Source organism: Myotis brandtii, unplaced genomic scaffold (assembly GCF_000412655.1).
Source record: "Myotis brandtii unplaced genomic scaffold, ASM41265v1 scaffold240, whole genome shotgun sequence".
Lineage (NCBI taxonomy): Eukaryota > Metazoa > Chordata > Mammalia > Chiroptera > Vespertilionidae > Myotis > Myotis brandtii.
Genome location: NW_005359064.1, coordinates 1,095,816 through 1,108,208, shown reverse-complemented (window position 1 = coordinate 1,108,208; position 12,393 = coordinate 1,095,816). Strand labels below are relative to the sequence as shown.

The 12,393-nt window shown below is 45.2% G+C and overlaps 1 pseudogene; it reads left to right on the top strand.

The window, feature by feature from the left end:
• Nucleotides 1–3,206, top strand: part of LOC102256793 — a 16,158-nt pseudogene extending 12,952 nt beyond the window's left edge.
• The last annotated feature ends 9,187 nt before the right edge of the window (nt 3,207–12,393 follow it).

Below are 12,393 nucleotides of genomic sequence, written 5' to 3'. Positions count from 1 at the left end.
TTCCTCCCTTCCTCCCTCCCTCCCTTCCTTCCTTCCTTCCTTCCTTCCTTCCTTCCTTCCTTCCTTCCTTCCTTCCTTCCTTTTGCCAGTTCTGTTCATTTGTCTGGAAAGAAACAGTGGTTTAAAATCCTTTTTCCTTAATTTTTAATTTCATGTAATGGTGGCACGTCATGTCATTAGAGTATTAGGGAAATAAAATGGATACTCATCAGGTAGTCACTTGCAACTGAAAGAGTTTCTACTATTAATATGCCTTTCACCCCACTTAGGACAGACAACTTCAGAGCTGACAACCGCTTGTATCTCCTTCTCTGATTGTGTCTGACAAGTTGTCGGTGCATAACGAATATTCAGCAACAGCAAACCCATTTAATGTGCACCACTAAGAGTGAACCCTAATGTCAACAATAGACTTTGGGTCATGTGATGATGTGTCAATGTAGATTCATCAATTGTAACAAATACACCACTCTGCTGAGGGATATTGATAATGGGGGCGGTTGTGCATGTGTGGGGGCAGGGAGTACTAGTATACGGGAAAGCTCTATACCTTCCTCTCAAGTTTTCTGTGGACCTAAAACTGGCCTAAAAAATAAAGTCTTATAATAAAAAAAAATTAATGTCTATAAATTACAATCATTCTACTCTTAGAAATATTCATTGCTCCATTATTTTTAACTGGAAAAATATACACCTAATGTGCAATAATCTGGGAATGAATGTTAAGTACATGTTGGTACGGCTATGTGATGGAATACTATATAGACATTAAAAACCATGAGCAGACTATTACAACAGAAAAGAAACTGTCCATGCTATATTAATGCAAAAATCAGAGGGCAGTGTTAACAATATGACCTCATATGGAATGTAGTATGCATGTGGTGTGGAGCGCACAGGCACCTACAGAAAGAAATATTGGAAATATGCACGGGAAATATTAATCATAGCTATCTCTAGGCGACACAATGGCAGGTGATCTGTATTCCCTTTTGTAGTTTTCTGTATGGTTTCTATTTCATTTGACAATGAGCATGCAATATCTCTTTCTCCTAACCAATAAAGCTAGCCAAATTATTTTCCATTGCATTAGTAATTTATGTAGAACTTATGATATTCTAGTTTGCAACAAACTAAAATAATGCTAGAAAGATATTACACAACAGAAGTTGATATTAATTTTTTAAAAAGCTTACCTCAGTCATTTGCATTAAAAGTACACTTTTATGTATACTGGCTTCTAATATATTGGTGACAAGCCTGGAAATCCTCATTCTGGAGAGGGAAACTATGCATTATTCCAATGGACATATTACAGCTGAGGTTATTTTTAAACAAAGAGTAGCAGCAGTACTTAGGAAAAAATCTCAATTCTAATGTTGCATTTTTTTCAGTTACAAATGGTTAGTTGAGACTCATAGTAAGAGGATTTTCCTGAGGTGGAACTTACTGGGTTGTGTTTTTTAAAAACATGCAATTTGAAAATTAAAATGATTGTGTTCATTTTAGTTTAGCGGTTTCAGAAATTAAATTGTTTAAGGTGAAAGTGTATGAGTAAGCACCATGTCTTCTTTTTAATCCTATGGTCGTTTCTAAATGCACTGCTAATATACAAAGAAGCTGGAAATTAGCCTGGTACCCAGTGGGGCAGAAAACTTACTTATCTTGATGAGAAACAGAAAGATACTGGGGAAGCTGCCCAATGTTACATTAAAAAACGAGCAAATTGCTTATTGTATGAATTACTTAATTTGGACCTGTACTCACTGTTGTTTGGGTTTGCTGCTTTTATTCACACTTCCCACTTTTCACTGCATGTGGGAAAAGTCACCATCAGCTGATGTTTGGTGCCTTTTGAAGGATTATTGACGCACAAGTAACCTTCTGTAATTCCCTTCTTTAGAAACGATTATGTGTTCTATCCTTAACTGTTTCCTTCTGCTTCACGAACACATTCCATCATGGAATCAACTGTCAGACTATTTTAAATCGTATCTCCAGTTGTCAGTGGTTTTAATAGAAATGCCTTTCTTTCAAAAACTCTTTCTTCGCGGTTTGGAGTCTCTAGATCAGCAGTTTTCAACCGGTGTGCCACAGCAGGCACATTGGTGTGCCACAAGAATTTTTAAAACACGCTATACATGACTATTTAGTCAGGGCCACTGACCTCTTTCCCCTTCGATTGTCAAATAAGAAAATGACAACAGACAACACAACAATAGCTGTCCAATGTGAATGAATCAAAATTATACTAATTTTTTGTCAGATCAGCAAAAAATAGAATATATATTTTGGTGTGCCGCAGAATTTTAGTGATTAGTTTATGTGTGCCATGAGATGAAAAAGGTTGGAAATCGCTGCTCTAGATTAACTGGTTACAGTTCTCTCGTAGAGTAATTTCATGGTTTTAGCTAATAGTTGTAGTGTTTGTCCCTACTCCATAGCTGCAGGGAAAACATTTAAACAGGTTCTCTGTTGCTTGGTTTGCCTTCTTTCAGATGCTAAGAGAACTGAAATGATCAGGGCCATTTTTCTCCGGACCACTTAGGGCTCAGGCAGCATGGAGCCATCTTCCCTTTTCTTTCCACTCTTTCTGCCCAGGTGATCACATAAGTTCTGAATTTAAGTACCACCCTCTGCCGCTGTCCCCCCAGAGCATGTCTTTACCCTTGATTTCTCCTCTGAGATATGAACCAACAAGCCCACTGCCAACTTCTGTAGAGATGCCACCCTCGATAAAGTGTCAGATGAAGGCTGTGGAGGGCCGTGGAGATTATTTGACTCTATGTTTTCACTTCACAGAGGAACCTGGGCCCAGGAAGGATTCAGGGTTATGTTATGTCTGCTTAGCATTTTCAGAGAACCTTTAGGTAGAGTTGTCTGAAACATGGCAAAATTAACATGTCTGAGCAATCTCTTAATTTCCTCCCCCCTCCAAACCAGCTCTCTATCCTGTAGCTTTTCCTATGACACGAGTCCCCCAGTTAAGCCAGAAACCAGGAATCATACTGGATTCAGTTCTCCTTGCAAAATACGTCTCTCACGTGTGCCCACTTCTGTCCATGGCCACCTTGTCCACCTCGTCCAGGCTGCTGTCTGTCATCCAGGGCCTGGATTCCCACAGCATGACCATGGCCACCATGGCCACCTCGTCCAGGCTTCTGTCTGTCATCCAGGGCCTGGACCCCTCCAGCAGCTTCCTTTAACTCTTGCCCGATGTCAACCCATTCGCCAAAAGACTGCAAAAGTGACCATCTCAAAGGGCAACTCAGGACCAAAGGGGACTGAACAGAAGGGCATCTCAAAGGCACAGAGCAAAGGCGATGGTGACTATGAAGGACCAAGGGGACCCTGGAGCTGAGCTGGCAGGTGGACTGTGAGGAGCTGATGGGGCACAAGGTTGCAGCTGAGGGAGCAGGCAGGTGTGTGGGGTCTCGGCAGCTCTCCTGTGCCTGGGACTGCTTTTGAAGGAGTCAGAACTGGCAGTGGGGAAGGCTGGAGGAGGGGACTTTTGTTGCTGTTATAAGCCTTATAAACCATTTGGCTTTTTAAAGTGTTCATATACATAAAACTCTGCTTAGAAGGGAGGAGAGGAAGAAAGAAAGGAAGGAGGAGGGAAAGGACCCAATTAATTAGCTCAGATTAAGATAATTATGATCCATAACAGTTTAACATATTACTGTTCCCAAGAGCACTTGCATTTTAAAAGGTGACAAGAAAATCTATTTACATTGTAACCCAAAAAAATGAAGGAGGCACCATAACGGGTGAATGGGGGAGACACGTGGGAGCCACGTAAACTGAGGAGCTGACCCAGCACCTTGCAAACCACAAGTGGGACAATGGGTGGAACTGGGATGGCTAGAGAAAAAGGATAGGTGATTCCAGAAGGTGAGAGAACTAAGGATGCTCTATGAATGTCCGCACCTCTGGAGCCTGGCGCACAGTGGGTGAGCGCTGAGAAGGAGGTTTAGGGAAGAGGATCCAAGAATAGACAGGAAAAAGTTGGAAACTACGTTCGTTTACTTGTTGTACATGGTGTGTGTGTGTGTGTGTGTGTGTGTGTGTGTGTGTGTGTGTGTGGCTGGGGGCAGGTACCTGTTATGAAGGGCCTGGGAATTCAAACTCAGGAGCCAGAGGTTTTGCAGGCTCACTGAGCACAGGATGATGATCTGGGGGGAATTCTGAGTCCATCCCTAACTCATGCATCTGGTGCAGAGGATATGGGTACAATAAGTACTCTCAGATATTATTTGTGAAGTTGCCGATGGGAACGTCCTTTTGGAAAGCAATGTGGTAATAGAGGCCTGTGAAAAATTAATACCCTTTGATACAGCCATTTTACTTCTGGGTCTGTATCCTGAAGCAATAATTATAAATCTAGACAGATTTCTGTACAAAGACTCACCCTGCAGGGATTTATAACAGCAAGAAATAAGCAATAATCCTGGTTTACATATTTGCTTCCTCTTTTTGTGTGTGTCTTTAATAACAATGTAAATGTATACCTGTGTCTTTTGTCTATATTAGAATTGTTGCACTGTTATTAAAATGATGTCTATAAAGAATTTGGTAACATGGAGATAGGGTGTTAAATAATAGTAGGAAAATGAAACAATATATCTATTATTATCACAACCTATTCTTTAAAAACCTATATGACAAGACAGAAAAACTGAAAGCAATACAATGACATCTTAACAGCACTAGGTCTATGAGTAATTTATTTTCTTTTTATATTCCTGCTTTTTTAAAAAAAAATTTATGTAATAAACATGCATTGCTTTATAATTGGAAGTATAATAAATGCTCATGGCAAAACACTTATAGCATTGACAGATTTCTAGCACAGAAAGCAGGTAACAGGCAACCTCCAGAAATATCCCAAGATTATAAGTCCTTATAACATACTTAGCTACTTTTGTTTCTGAGCAGCTATATCAAATGTTGAATTTTAAAAAATTAATCACAGAATCATTATAATGTCCTTCTATCTACAGTTATTCTGCATATTCTCTGCTAGAGGTCTCAAGCTTAAGCCAAGTGGTTCAAGAAATTACTATACGATTCCTTTTAAGTGATTTGATAAAGATTTTTATTATATTTTCTCCAGGCTACACAGCAGCCATAATTAAAAAGCCCAGCTGTCACTCAAACTGGAACACATCAGACCCAAAGGCCACAGAGCGTGCTCGCAGGCGGTGCTGCGCGGATCTCCCCAAAAGCAGGATAATGTCAGGCGGGAGGGAGGCCTATAGATACTGCATTCTGGAGTGCCGACATTGACCGACAATGTTTGACAGAAACATTAAAACATGGAGAGATCTGACACATTCCACTGAAATGTCTTTCCCAAAGGTAGCCAGCCAGGCTCCAGGCCTTGAGAACGGCTGAAAACTCTGAAATGTCTCATATCTATTGTTACTGTTTTCTTGTCACTCAGAAAAAGCTACATGGCTTTTTCTCCTGGCCTCGCCAGTAAATTGGCCGTGCAGGATGGTGGTAGATAGATGAATATGTCATTCCTACAGCTTTGGAGAGTTGCCAGAGCTCAAATTCTTATCAGCTTCAAGCCTGCCCTCCTCTTTACCTGGCCTTTCTGTGTTACTCAGAAAGGCTCTACAGACACGTAAGTGCTGTGTGAAGGAATGGTTTTCATTGATTACAAGCTAGGTTTTGTCCCCAGCTGCATTTTAGCCGCACTGATACGTTGAGGAAGGCTGGGCACCGTGCATGTCCCTGTAACTAATACCACAGGGAACCACTAGGTGGCTCTGTAGCTACAGCAAAGGTTGTGTTAAATCCCAGAGACTTTCCCAGTCAAGGATTCTTCAACTTGGGGCAAGCACTCACCAGGCCTGTGTGCGGCGCTGTTGTTGGTGATAACTACCTCCTGGCTAAGTTCTAGAGCAGCTTTTTCCTTCTTTAATGATTTCTTCATTTGATACTTAGATGACTTTCACTTGCTAAGGAACTGGACGCTGACATTATATAAAAGCACATCTGTAAATAGACATTTTTTTACATGGCTATTCCAGGCACCACCATCCTTTTCATAAAAACTTTGTTTAAATGGGGGAAAAGATTAGCTGTGCTTAAATATAACAGAACAATTTTTTGTTCTTATAAACCCCCCAGAATACATTTCTCATTGCAATTTTCAAAACGGGTTGGCTTCTGCTATTAATAGGCAAGGAGCACACTGTTCCTTATAGTCCCATTCAATTGAAAAGCACTTAACTCAAGGTCTCAAGGGACAAAGGCAGTTTAGGAGGGCACAGGTAGCTCTCCGTTCCACTTACGGAAAACAGCGTGTTCCAGAACCAACTAGGTGCGGTGCTGTGGTAAGATAGCAGTCATGCTTGTGTGGGCTGTTCTTGGCAGAGTTACCTTTTCTCCAAGACACGGCAGTGGCATCTAAGACATGCTCACTCGGCCCAAGAGAGCTGCAGGGCATGAAGCATGAAGCTGAGGGGGTGGGTGGGCATCTCTGCAGTGGCTGTGACGTGAGAAGTTCTGAAAGGGCCCATCGTGTCTTCTCCACCATCCTGCCCTGGCCATGACTTCCAGCAAGGTATTCAGAGCCAGCTGAGAGCGGTGCAAGCTGGGAGCATCTTAGAATCACATCAAGTGATTCATGGTCTAGGGTGGGGACAGTGATGTTTGAAAGCCCTCAGCCCCCGGACACCTCCCCCCTTCCTGGTGATTTTCATATGCAGACAAGGTAAAGAACCAATGGGTTAGTGAGCTAACGGGACAGAAGGTACTGAGTAGGCGACACACCTGCCACCCTCCCCCGCACCCTTAGCACCTTGCCAGTATTTGAGAGATTGCCCCACAGCGCCTTAGACCTTCTGGGAGGCAGAGAGAGAGGACAGGATTTGTGCTGGCAGCAGGGGGTCATTCGAAACAGGCAGGGTAATTCCACAGGAAGTGTTGGACCCCATCTAGCCCTGAATGTGGGGCAAGGGAGAGACGGAAACAGCGCCAACAGCCAGGATCCTCAGGGTATGAGATGCCTGCATTGGTGCTGCTATGGTGAATCTCACCACTGCCCCGCAGGGTGACCACAGATGAAGATAAACGCCTCTTGTTGATTCTTCGTTTTGCCCAGAGTCACATAGGAAGTAAGTGAAAAGGTGAGGGCAGCACAGAAAGGAGGCCCGGGATGAAAGGCAGAGGGCACCTGGGGCACAGACAGGTGGCGCGACAGGCCAACCCGCAAAGAGGCATGGGCTCCAGCAACACCTGCCTCAGTGCACAGACTTGGAAGCAACCTGATCCCAGAGACCAGCGACCCCCACTGTGCCTGGAGCCAGGGCCTGCGTCCTATTATCCAGATCCCCGTTTTACAGACGAAGAGACTGGGCCTCAGCGAGGTTAAGTAACTCTCCTGAGGTCCCACCAGGAGAGTAGTTGGGCCAGATTGTGGCCCCAGGCACCGCTTTGTGCATACTCCCTCCCTCCCTGGAGGGCTCCGGGCTCTTTCCCCTCTGGGAGCCTTTCTCCTGTGCCCTCTGGAACCTTGGCTTGCATACTCCTAGCACCCTCAATCTCTGCCTCTCCACCTGCCGGCTACCTGCACCTGGACCCTCCCCAGGGCCTCTAAGAGGGGCACCTTCTCACCCTGTACCCCCAGGACCACAGGGCCCAGAGGTGAGGTCAGCATTCACCTGCTCCCCAAGCTGTTTCTGAGGAATTACCAACATCCCCCTTTAAAAATCTCTGCTCACAGAATCTGCCATTCAATTTTCTTTTTCACTTCCCTGCACCCCTTGTGTCCTGAGGCTCCTGCACTCTTTGATGATCGAACTCCCACATTCCCCGAGTGAGCTCACTGTCCTGGAATGACAAACCTGCTCCCCGGTGACCCTGTGCCCTGAACTCCAGTGACCCCTGATTTCACATCAGCCACACACAATATCCCGGATCTTTCCAGCTCTGGTCTTAAACTCCACGGGTCCCTCTCAGATCCTTTAAACCGGTGGTTTTCAAACTTTAGGTTATATCAGAGTCTCCCAGAGGAAGACTGAAGGGGGGTTACACACAGCTGGCGAGGCCTTACCCCCAGAGGTTTTCATTCAGGAGGTTTGGGATGGAGCCTATGAGTTTGCATTTCTGAGAAGCAGCCAGGTCATGCCGTAGCTGCTGACACTTGAGAAGCTCTGCAGTGAGCTGTTCTCAGCCCCAACAGCATATTCCAATCACCTGGGGAGCTATATTAGCCAGCTCTGCCCGGCCCCACCCCAGGCTAATTAAGCCAGAATCTCCAGAGAAGGGGCATTTCTATGCTTTAAGAACTCCTGGAGATTCCGAGGTACAGCCAGCTCTACGTGTCTCCACCCACATCTGTTTCCTCAGTCCTTGCCTTGCTCAGCAATCCTAGATCAGCCCAACTTCCTGCTGTTTCTGCTTCTAAACCTGGGCTGCTGAGCCGGCACGATCACGCGGATCCGGGCCATTTCAAGTGCAGTTTCTGGTCTCCGTTGAGTAATCAGCGCTGCTCAGCAGTCTTTTGATGGGTCCCTCGTCAGCTCTGTCTCAGTCCTCAGGACACCACTTTCTCCCCCGGGCTCCTCGGGTCCTCTTCCTCAGTAGCAGGACCCCACCAGGTAGCAGAACCGCCGAGTCTCAGTTGTCCTGTCTGTCAGAGGGCAGCAACACTTACCCGGCACAGGGCGTTCCAAGGGTTCCAGACGATGGCGCAATGCCAGGATACAAGGGGCTCACCCACAGTACTGTCAGTGCTGGGTTATGGTGGCTGTTGCTTATTCTCAATAAAGAGTCCCGCCACCAACTGAATAGCTCTGAACCCCTCAATTTCCCGTTTGCCTGCCTCCAAGTTTTTATGAAAGTGTCAGAGGAAATGTTCTCTCTTTCTGCCTAGGCCTATCACATATGAAACGTTACCCTTCGAGAAAAATTCAGAAGTTGGGAAGAGGCTCCCCACAGTAGGGAGTTTGGGAGAAGGACGGAGTCCAGGGGCCCTGCCCATTTCTTTCTCTCTCTTCAGAGTGGCTGCCCCTGGAAGCCAAATATCTCCCCCTTGGCCAACACCTGGTAAGTGGCTTTCTCTGACCTTGGATGCTGTGATCTGCAGCTTGTTCTGTGCCTGACTGAAGAAGACATAATTTCCCTTTTCAGTGCCGGTGCTGGGCAAGTGTGCATGCTGAGGGGTGGGGCAGAGTGAGATGAGAGACCCCGGCCCATGTATAAACCAAGCTCTCTTAGCACAATAAATCAGCTTGCTAGGTCTTTGCTTCCGTATTTCTCAGTTGGTTCCATATAGGGAAGGATTATTTTCCCAGTCTCCATCACAAGTCACATTTCCCCTCCAATCTAATTTTTCCTTCCCCAGCTGTCGGCTCCTCCTTTCAACAGCCAATAAAAATGAAAAAAAAAGGAAAGAAAGAAAGAATAGCATAGCACAGTGTTTCTAAATATTTAGCATTTGTGTGTCCAACAGGGGAAATTGTGATTATCTTGCCTTCCTTCCCAGGTCATCAGTGCCATCCTTACTATGAAGAAAGGAAATTGGCAAGTGGGAGTACATGGAAAAGAGTGACAATTAAATGGCACAAGGATGGGAAGAAATGAAAGATAAAGAGTTTAGAGAGAAGCTCTGCTTTGGCCTGGGCGCTGGAGTTACATCCCAGGCCAGCTGGTATGGTTGACTACAGCCAATTGCCTTGACCCTGGATTTGGCCCCCACTGGGTATGTCACACAAAGGGAGACTGGGACATCAGGGGCTTTGTTGTCATTAACAATGTTTATCAACAGTGAACTTGCTATCTAGGTTTGAGGGCCAATCCAGAGAGGCATTTACTATTTACTCATTCATTCCATCAACATTCTTGAGTACCGAGAGATTAAAAATGGCGGCAGAGTGAGTGGATGCCAGACGAACATTCTTGAGTACCACATTACAGGAATTATTTAGCAAAAATAAAAAATAGTTCAAACTCATAGGCTGTTTTGGATAAACCCAGATGCTTCTTTTTTCCTTGGGCCTCTGGTTTATTTCCCTGTTGCTTTGACTCTTGCCCTCAAAACACTCAGCCTGATTTTCCAAGATGATGACCATGGGCTTGAAGATGCAAATAATCAGAACTAGGCTACCCTAGCTGGCTAACTTGCATATTTGAAGATATAATATCACAGCCTGCAGTCTCTGATTAGTTCAATGAATCTAGTCTTCTGATGATGCTGAAGGAAAAGGTATTCCTGAGTGCAAAGGATGGTCAGGTTTTCATTACCTTCTGAAAGCTGGGCGCCCGTTGAGGAAGGTTGCATCCAACTGAAGATTTCACCAATGAAGAAACGAGGTTTAAATGGCCTGATACCATATTTGTCATCAAAGACTCTAGAAAAAAATCCAATACATAGCCCCATCCTCAAAATAAGTGCCCCCAAATTTACCCACTCATTCCTGACCCACTTAGAAAGGCCCCTGGACAGTAGGTAACTGCACTGGCCTCTCTCTCTTATACTTATTCAACTGCTGAAATAGACCTCGATGGCCAGACTTGAACAAACTCCAAGTACAAATATCATCCATCTAACAGAGGTTCTCAACCTGTGGGTCGCGACCCCTTTGGCGGTCGAACGACCCTTTCACAACTTTCACAGGGGTCACCTAAGACCATCCTGCATATCAGATATTTACAATTCATAACAGTAGCAACATTACAGTTATGAAGTAGCAACGAAAATAATTTTATGGTTGGGTCACAACATGAGGAACTGTATTTAAAGGGCCAGAAGGTTGAGAACCACTGAGAGGAAAGCCAGGGAACTGTATGGGTTTTGTATCAGGAAAAAAGTAATTTTTAATGTAAAAACACTGAATAGTGTTTCCTGATATATCAAGGCCGATCAGAACTCGCTACTTTGGTAAGAAACTCGAATGCCTCCTCCAAGAAATGGAAAATGGGCTCCCACCTTTTGTCAACTAGCAGCACCCCACAGAACTGTGCTGGGAGAGCCGCATCAGACTGGCTGAGAAACAAGCCAAAGGGAGGAGAGTGTCTGAGGGGGGTGTCGGCTGAGCAGAGACCAGCCCCCGTTTTTATAAAGGGCACATTATAGGGCTTTCCTGTTGACCAGCCAGAGCATCAGCAGTGGCCGAGTTTCCCGAGGCTTCAGAGCCTGCAGTGACTCATTTGATCCCTCGGATCTGCGGTTGGGAACTCCCAGGCTGCCAGCCCTGGTCATGGGAATTACCCATGTGGTTTCTTTGGGGATGGGAAGACTTCTCAAGCTTGGCAAGTCCTACAAGATGGCATGGGTATATTTTGAATAGTGGTGTTTTTCCCTCTGGAGAGAATGGGCTTTTTGAAAATCGTGCTCTGAAGCAATCTTCTTTAGACTCTGGGAAAGGATGAGTCCCTTCCCAGATATAGATCAACGAGCCACCCTGCCAGTGCATGCCTTTACTGCCTTCTATCCTGCGGACCATGTGTTTAGTGAGACCTGCCCTTGTGCTGGCCACTGTGCTCTGCAATTGACATGAGTTTTCTCACTTAACCCTCTCAACAAACCGGTGTCATTATCTAGATTAACAGATGAGGAAACTGAGGCTTGGAGAGGCCACGTGGCCCAACCAGTGATGTGTAAACATGGAAAAATATACACTGAAACAAGATACCCTGACGTGCAGTCTCTGTGGATTTCTGTGGTATAATATTTCCTCTGTGGCTGGTTTCAAGGTACCAAGAGTTTACCACTGGCTCACAGAACTCCTGCATATAACCATCAGCTCCCCAAGCTGAGGGAGCCAGCTCCAGCACAGCCCTAGCTGCAGCATGAAGGCACTTCTGGAATAATCCTTGGGGCCCACCACAGTGCACTGCCCTTTACACAAACAGATGCGGGCTCTGTGAGGGCAAGGCCAATATTTAGAGCAGTTCCCTTGGATGTAGAGATGAAGGCTTAGTGATTCACTAATTCATATGACAAACATTCATTCTGTTTCTGCAGGTTCACCTGATAACCAAGGACAACAGGATTTTATTTCCTGTGAAAGGATTTTGTCTCATGTAAGAATGACAGATTTCAGTGCCTCAGAGAGGGCACCCCACAGCCAGCTACAATGATGCAGGCGGCTGCCAAGCACAGGGGAACAGAGGAGAACCATCAACAAGCCCTCTCTATACTCTATGTCTTTACCACCTTCTTAGGGGAACAGAGGAGAACCATCAACAAGCCCTCTCTATGTCTTTACCACCTTCTCACCCAAGGATGTGTTTTTATTGATTTTTAGAGAGAGAGGAGGGGGAGAGAGAGAGAGAGAGAGAGAGAGAAAGAGAGAGAGAGAGATAATGATGTGAGAGAGAAACATCGACTGGTTGCCTCCCATATGCACCCCGACTGGGGATTAAACCCACAACCCA